Source organism: Elephantulus edwardii, unplaced genomic scaffold (genome assembly GCF_000299155.1).
Source record: "Elephantulus edwardii isolate Elephantulus edwardi_28Jun2011 unplaced genomic scaffold, EleEdw1.0 scaffold00101, whole genome shotgun sequence".
NCBI lineage: Eukaryota > Metazoa > Chordata > Mammalia > Macroscelidea > Macroscelididae > Elephantulus > Elephantulus edwardii.
Window position 1 is genome coordinate 4,430,479 of NW_006399851.1, and position 7,819 is coordinate 4,438,297.

The window sequence follows — 7,819 nt, forward strand, 5'->3', positions numbered from 1 at the left end:
AAAAACTTAAAATTTTAAAAAATGGTATTTGAGGCTACAGAGTGAGTCAAGTACATCATTCCATGTGAAAGATAAGACACCCAGCAGATACGCCTTACAAATCAGGGTGAACTCTCTCTCAGGGAGGAGTGATAGGGAATGGCAAAGGACACTAATCAGAACTCATTTTGACAAGCACTGTCACAATGGGACAATTAAAACAGACTTTCACGGAATATTCAACCGGAATCCTTCTGATCATATGGAGATTTTTGAAAGTATTTGAATTTATTATGTTTAATCTGTTTTATTTGTTTGCATATAAAGGATGCTCATCTAGATGATAATGTAATTATGATAAAAACAAAAGGGGGGAATTATGGGAAGCCAATACTAAATATTTGTAATAAACTGAATGCTATTTAAAAAAAAGTTAAAAAAAATAATGAAAAAGAGAAGAGAGGCGAGGGGAAGGGGGGAAGAAAAAAGGAAGGGAGGGGAGGAGAAGGGAGGGGAGGGAAGGGTAGGGAAGGGAAGGGAACGGAACGGGAACCTACAGCTATGAATATAACCTTGCTTTAGAGTTAATTCTGATTCATAATCACCTTGTAGACTGTACTTGAATTTTTCCATAGGGTTTCTAAGGCCTAAATATTTTTGGAAGGTGACTGGCACATCTTTCTCCCACCAAGTCACTGGTGGTTTTGAACCACTAACCCTTTGATTGGTAGTTGAAAACTTAACCACAAGCCACCAAGGCTTCTAGATTCAAACATGGCTTTATAATTGTGTAAGTCAAGTTTAAAGAAAGAGATAAACCTATGGTTAAAATCATAACATGAAAAAAAATATTGATTAATATTCTTTGCTATGAAGTGAAAAATAAAAATATTCTGACAAGTTTAAAAAAAAAAAGACACCCAGCAGGGGGCCCTCTTGGAAAAGCACTGAAACCTCTTGTTCTCTTCCTTTTTCAGCACTTCTTTTGGGGCCTCATTCTTTGAAAAGGGCTTTATGAGATTTCCCAGCAATGTTAGATATATCTTTTTTATGCCTTTTTTTTTCCCTGGAGTGCAATTTGTAAGAACCCTCATAAATATACTGATTTCAGCTTTAAAAAAAAAAAAAAAAAACATGGAACACTTCACAAATTTGCTTGTCATCCTTGTGCAGGGGTCATGCTAATCTCTGTATCATTCCAATTTTAGTGTATGTGCTGCCAAAGTGAGCACTGAGTTGAGCTTTTTAAAGAATATTTTAATTATATATGAGATCACTAAAAGTCGAAACTGATCAGACGGCTCCTAACAAAAACATATCATCAGACCACATTAAACAGTTGTTGCTCAGTATCATCAAGTTGGTTTCCAACTCATAGCAACTGTTTGTACAACAGAATGAAATTCCACATAGCCAGTCCCACCCTCATAACCACTGCTGTGTTTTCATCTCTTGGCATAGTCACCGTGTCAGTCCATCTTGTTGAGGATTTCCTCTTTTTTTTGCTGACCATCCACTTCTCCCGATATTCTGTCCTTCTCCAGGGATTGACCTTAGCCTCATAACATGCTCAAAGTATGTGAGATGAGGACTCAGTTTGCTTGCTTCCAAGAAATTTTCTGGCTATGCCTCCTCCAAGATAAACTTATTCTTTTGACAATCCGTGCTATATTCAGAATCTCACAAGGTTTCTTTCTCTTATAATGATGCCACTATGATTCAAAGCCGACAATGGCACAGAGCAACAATAATAACTCTTGTTAGATGAAGTATTGTGCAATAGTCAATTAGATCCATTTGATTGATGGTGGTATTCAGTTTGACTACATGCATATTGATTTCTTATGGTTGGGTCTACATATTACAGAAAAAACGGGTTGACATCTTTAACCATAATATTGGATTTTTAAATTTCTCTTTGATGTTGCATTATTTTTCACTCTATTTTGATGCTCAAAATGTTGTTTATTGTTGCTATGTATTATCAAGTCACCTGTGACTCAGTGATCCTGTGTACAATAGCTCTGAACTCTGCTCTATCCTGAGCTAATCTCACTGTCTCTGACACACCTACCTCCATTATCCCAGTTAGTGTGTCAATCCATCTCATCTGAGGTCTTCCTCTCCTATGTTGTCCTTCCAGCCTTTCACATATGCTGCTCTTCCCCAGGGACTGGTCCCTCAGCCACATGTCCAAACTATTTAAGACAGAGCTTCAAAATCCTTGCCTCCAAGGAGCAACCTAGCTTCACCCTCTCCAGGATAAACATATTTGTCCTCTTGGCAATCTATGCTTTGCCCAATAATCTTCTGCAGCACCACAACTCAAAGGCATTGAGTCTTCTATTATTTTTAGTCATTGTCCTGCTCTCTGACATACAGCAAGTAATTGCAAAGACTATAGTCTGGATGAAGTGTATCTTAGTCTCCAAACAGACATCATTGCCTTTCAGCTTTTTGAAAAATTTTTGACAGCAGCCTTACCCAGAGCAATTTGTCTTTTGATTTCTTAACTGCTAGGTGCATATATATTCAGAGCTGCATGCCTGATAACTCAGAAACACACTCACAGTTATGTGATTTACTCGGGAAGTTAACAGGTTAACAAGTTCAGGTCAGCAGTAAGATATAATTCCTCAGTTGAGACAGCTTCTTAAGTTTGCCCCCAGGCCCTTAGAGCTTCAGTTTCATGGCTTAGGTCAGTGTTGTAAGGTTACTTTAGTCCTGCATGTTATGGCACCATTCCTCAGTCGTTCAACGAGCTTGGTTTGAGGTCCTGACTCTGACAGTCCTTTCAGCTCTGTCTCATGCTGGTCGCTGGCTCTCCACTGAGGCTGCATCTCTTCTTGAGGACATTCGGTTCTGACTGATCCAGAAATCTCTGATCCCAAAAAGCCGTGTGCTGTAGTCTCATTTTCTTTTTAGTGAGCTTCTTCTCTTCTTCTGCTAAACCTTCTTTATTTAAATTTGATGGGAGGGGGAAATGAACCAATCCCATAATGATTTTTTTGCACATCTATTTCAGATTCCTACACAGCCATGTGTTGAAAATCAAAACCATTTTGAAACAAATACACATTATTATTCTTAATAAACATTAATTTTACCCTCTAAGTAAATAACATTACTAATTACCTTCAAATTTTGTATATTTAGTTTACACTTTTAAAATATTGACTTGGACTTCCGAGCTGTAAAACAACCCAGTGATAGATGGAATTTGGTCTAGGACTTAAGAACAATAAATGACATAGTTGAGCCTTTACATCTTGTGGTTCCTAACCTCTATACTATAATAGACAAAGTGTTAGTCAATAAGCCTTTTATTTTAAGAACTACCTTCCCTCTGTAACTTGATTTGTGCCATTGTTAGAACCTCTACTTGGAATATTATTGCTTTTAATTTTTGACTCATGTACTTTTAACTTCTTAGTTAAATTTGTGTCTTCTAGGCTACAAACAGTTCCATGATGAATCTTCAAGGATATGAACATGTATGGCTAAGCACAATTGATAAGAGTGCATCTAAATTCCAAAATCAATCTCCACAATAGTCTACATGTTTCCTATTGCCAAAGGGGCCCTTTAGAGTAGTGAGAGAAGATCTTCATCCTGAAACCTAGAGCGTCTCTTTTCAGCAGGAAGTAGCTAAGAGAATACACCGTCCCCTTTTCCTTATGAATCAGGGTGAAGTTTCTCTCAGGGAAGAGTGATAGGGAATGGCAAAGGACACACTGACAAAGGAGACTAATCAGAACTGGTTTTGACAAGCACTGTGGCAATGGGACAGTTAAAACAGACTTTCAAGGGGGAAAAAAAAGAGGAATGAACTGGGGGGTGGGGTAGAGAAAAGAGTGCAACAATGAATGAATGGAAATTCAAAATCTCTGCAAATGTTCATTAAAATTAATAAAATAAAATTTTTAAAAATTCATTTGATTTTGTTTATCTATCAGTTTTAGGATGAATTCCTTAAACCCAGGACACATTTACTCCTGTGGTAATATCAGGTTTCAATGGAAAACTTAATGCATTTACCAAACTTTTCCAATTTGCAGAGACAGAAACTTAAATTCTGTCCTCCTTGCAGTACTAAGTAGATGTGATGATTACTCAGATTTTTCCACTTTATAGCTGCTTACGTTACTGTTACATTACATTACTTGACTGAAGTCTATTTCATAAGCAACATTCGGGAGTCAGACAGGAATTCAAAGTGAGTTTGCAAGTAAGTTTGCAGTTTCAGTACAAACCAATTGAGTAGATACAAAGATTGACTCATTTAAATGTACTGTTCTTACTTAAAAGTGATCTGAGAGAAAACAAGCACAAGAGATGCTTTAAAGACTGTTTTCTGACCCCTCAGAATAAAACCAGGCCATTTAAAGGAGTGTAGGGAGTACGAAAAGAGAAGGAAGGTGGAAACAGTCTGGGAGGGATGTGTCCAGAGATCTGATAAAAGTTATTTGTTCCATGATGTCTCTTCCCATGATGGTGGTCAAACATCTTGTGTTTGAAATTTGAGTATAAGGTAGTCATCAGGCATCTTTGCTGATGATGTATTCTTTAAGTAATTGTTGTTTGTTTTTTTAATGTTAGGGTGACTTGATTACAAATCTTTAGTTCTTGTAATAACAGCCTCACAGCTATACAATCAATTAGGTTAAAATGACCTTACACAGGCAACTTCTACTATTATAAACTATGTCTAAGAAATCAGGTTAAGGAGTCTTGATCTTAATCGGCAATTTTTTCTATTTTCCTAAACATAAAACTATGTCTGAGCTCCTGCCCCCATCATGTTTATACACAGATTTTGACAGTCTCTTATTTTGGCTCATTTTCATCCAAGATTTCTCTGCTCAATTCTCAGCTGCTCCTACAGCCCATGACTTCATCCTCTATCAAAGGGAACATACTATATCTTTCTTTCCAATTCAAGTTGCTCTGTGGGATGTGAACTGGGGAGAGCTCCCAAGCAGAATTTATAAATGTGAATCTCATCCAGCATGATTTCCTTCTTTCCAAGGTCAAATCTTCTCCAATTTTACCCAATTTTGTTAATATTTCTGGAACTTAAATAGTCTAAAGTTTACAACTGTTATATGCATCTCTGTGGTTATGGGCTTGGCTGGAATTTAGGGTAAAATGAATAGCTGTTGGACAAGTATTGAGCTATTATAAAAAGTCCAATGGCCAATTAAAAAATCAATTTGCAGACTTCAGAAAATAACCTCATCTGAGTTTCAACCATGCATCATCCTCATTGCAGAGTTTCTTTATTTTATACACACGGTATTGTTGTTATTGTTTTTAAGTACCATTGAGTCTGAATTAGTTCATAGCTGACCCTCTATAGGTTTTCCGCATAAACTGTATTGGAGGAAATTGCTTCTTTTTCTCCCATGGCACAGCTGATGGATTTGAACCAAGTGGTTTTGAATTAGTAGTGCAACTCCATACCACTAAGCCACCACGTAGTGTTGTTGTTGTTGTGTGCTGTCGAGTCACCTACTACACATAGTGACCCTGTGTGCAACAGCTCTGAAGCCTGCCCTATCCTAAGCCAGTCTCACTGACTCTGACATACCTACCCAATTGCCCTAGTTACTGTATCAATCCACCTTATCCAAGGTTTCCCTCTCCTGTGCTATCCCTCCACCCTTCTGAGCATGATGACCTTATCCAAGGATTGATCCCTCCTGCCACATGCCCAGAGTATGTGAGATGGAACTTCAAAATCCTAATGTCCAAGAAGAAACTAGGTTTCACCCTCTCCAAGACAGAACTATTTGTTTTCTTGGTGGTTCATGACTCTTGGTGGTTCAAGATTCTTCTCCAGCACCACAACTCAAAGGCATCAATTCTTCTGTCATCCTTAGTCATTGTTCAGCTCTCTGATACATAGCAAATAATTGTGAAGACCATGGCCTGGATTAGGTGCACTATAGTCCCTAGAATGACATCATTGCTTCTCAGTACTCTGGAAAGGTCCTGGACAGCAGATTTACCTAATGCTATTCATCTTTTGATTTCCTGATTGTTAGTGCCAAGAGTGGTGCCAACTGTTAATAACTGTTAACTGTTAATAACTTCAATCTCTTTTTTATCCAACATGATGGTGCCAATTGGCTCAGTGGTGAGAATCTTTGCCTTCTTGTTGTTGAGCTCAATCCATATTGGAGACTACAATCCATGGTCTTCTGCAGCAAGTACTTCAGGTTCTTCTGTTTCAGCAAACAGGGTTGTGTCATCTGCATAACACAGGTTGTTGATGAGTCTTGCTCCAATCCTGATGCCATGTTCCTCCTTATAAAGCCCAGTCTCCCAAATAATCTTGTTCAGCATATAGATTAAAAACGTATATAGAGAGGACACATCCCTGGCATACACTCTTCCCAATTTTGAATCCTGTAGTATTCTCCTGCTCTGTTCTTACCACTGTTTCCTGGTCCAAATATAGGTTTTGCATAAGCAGAATCAAGTATTCTGGGATTCTCATTTTCCTCAAGGTTAGCCACAATTTGTTGTGATCCACACCATCAAATGCCTTTGCATAATCAATGAAACACAGATAGATATCCCTCTGGTACTCTACATTCTACCAAGATCCATCCAACATTGGAAATAATGTCTCTAGTACCACATAGTCTCTTCCAAATCCAGATTGTATTTCTGTCAATGTACCATTTCAGTCGTTTCTGAAAAATCTTCAGTAGGATTTGCTTGTATGTGATATGATATGATATGATATGATATGATATGAGTGATAGTATTTGATAATTTCCACACTCTATTGGGTCATCTTTTTTTTTGGAATGGGAAAAAATATGGATCTTTCTATATGTTAAAGACATTCCTGCTGCAGATCTGTTGGTATGCGCCCCAAATATGTGAAAGATATCTCACCATTCTTACCTTGAAGGGGCACCTTGGTTGCACTTATTCTAGGACAGATTCATAATCAGGCAACAGAAAATCTTTGGAACTAATAATGTAAGGTTTTAATCTGAAATTGTATCCAAATCTTAGCCATGTTCTTTTGCTGGTTAGTAGCTCCACTTGCAACAGTGCTCAGAATCTTACAAATGAAAGCAGTAGCTATGAACTGATAGGCTGCCAATAGCATTGTCATTCATGGTTCTCCTTCATTCCTGGAATGATTTGTTTGGTTGTTGTTCTAACAGAGTCTTTATAGAATATGTCCAAATATGGGGATCTTATTTCCCCTAGAACCCTTGGAAACCCTGTAGGGCACTTCTACTGTGTCTACATAATCACTGTGAATAAGAATTGACTGGAGGGCAACAGGCTTACCTTTCTTTATATCTCAAAGAGAACTAGTCTAATCCAATTACTCCATATTTCCATAACCAGAAATTTCCTAACTGCTGATCCCACAAGTAATTAAAAATACTGTGTTTTATAACCTCCTATTAAACATACATTCTTGTTGTTGACTAGAGTTGAGTTGGAACTGATATAAAGATCACCTTTCAGGGAGTTTTTAGAGACAATAAATTGCGTGGAAGTTTATTTCCCATCTTTTCCCTGCAGAGTAGCTTGTGGATTCAAACTGTGTACTTTTGCATTCAACAAAGAAGTAAAGGCAAAGAGAAAGAAATTGAGGATTTCTACCAACTTTTGCATTGTGAAATTAATTAAACATGCAATCAATACATATTAATAATTATTGGTGATAGAAATGAAAAATTTGGAAATAATAAGAAAGATTGATTATTAGAAAGTATGATCTTGGTGATAGAAATGAAACTGGACATCAGATGATTAAATTTTGTATGTTTAATGATTTAGTCATTGAAAATAGGGGTTTTTGTTT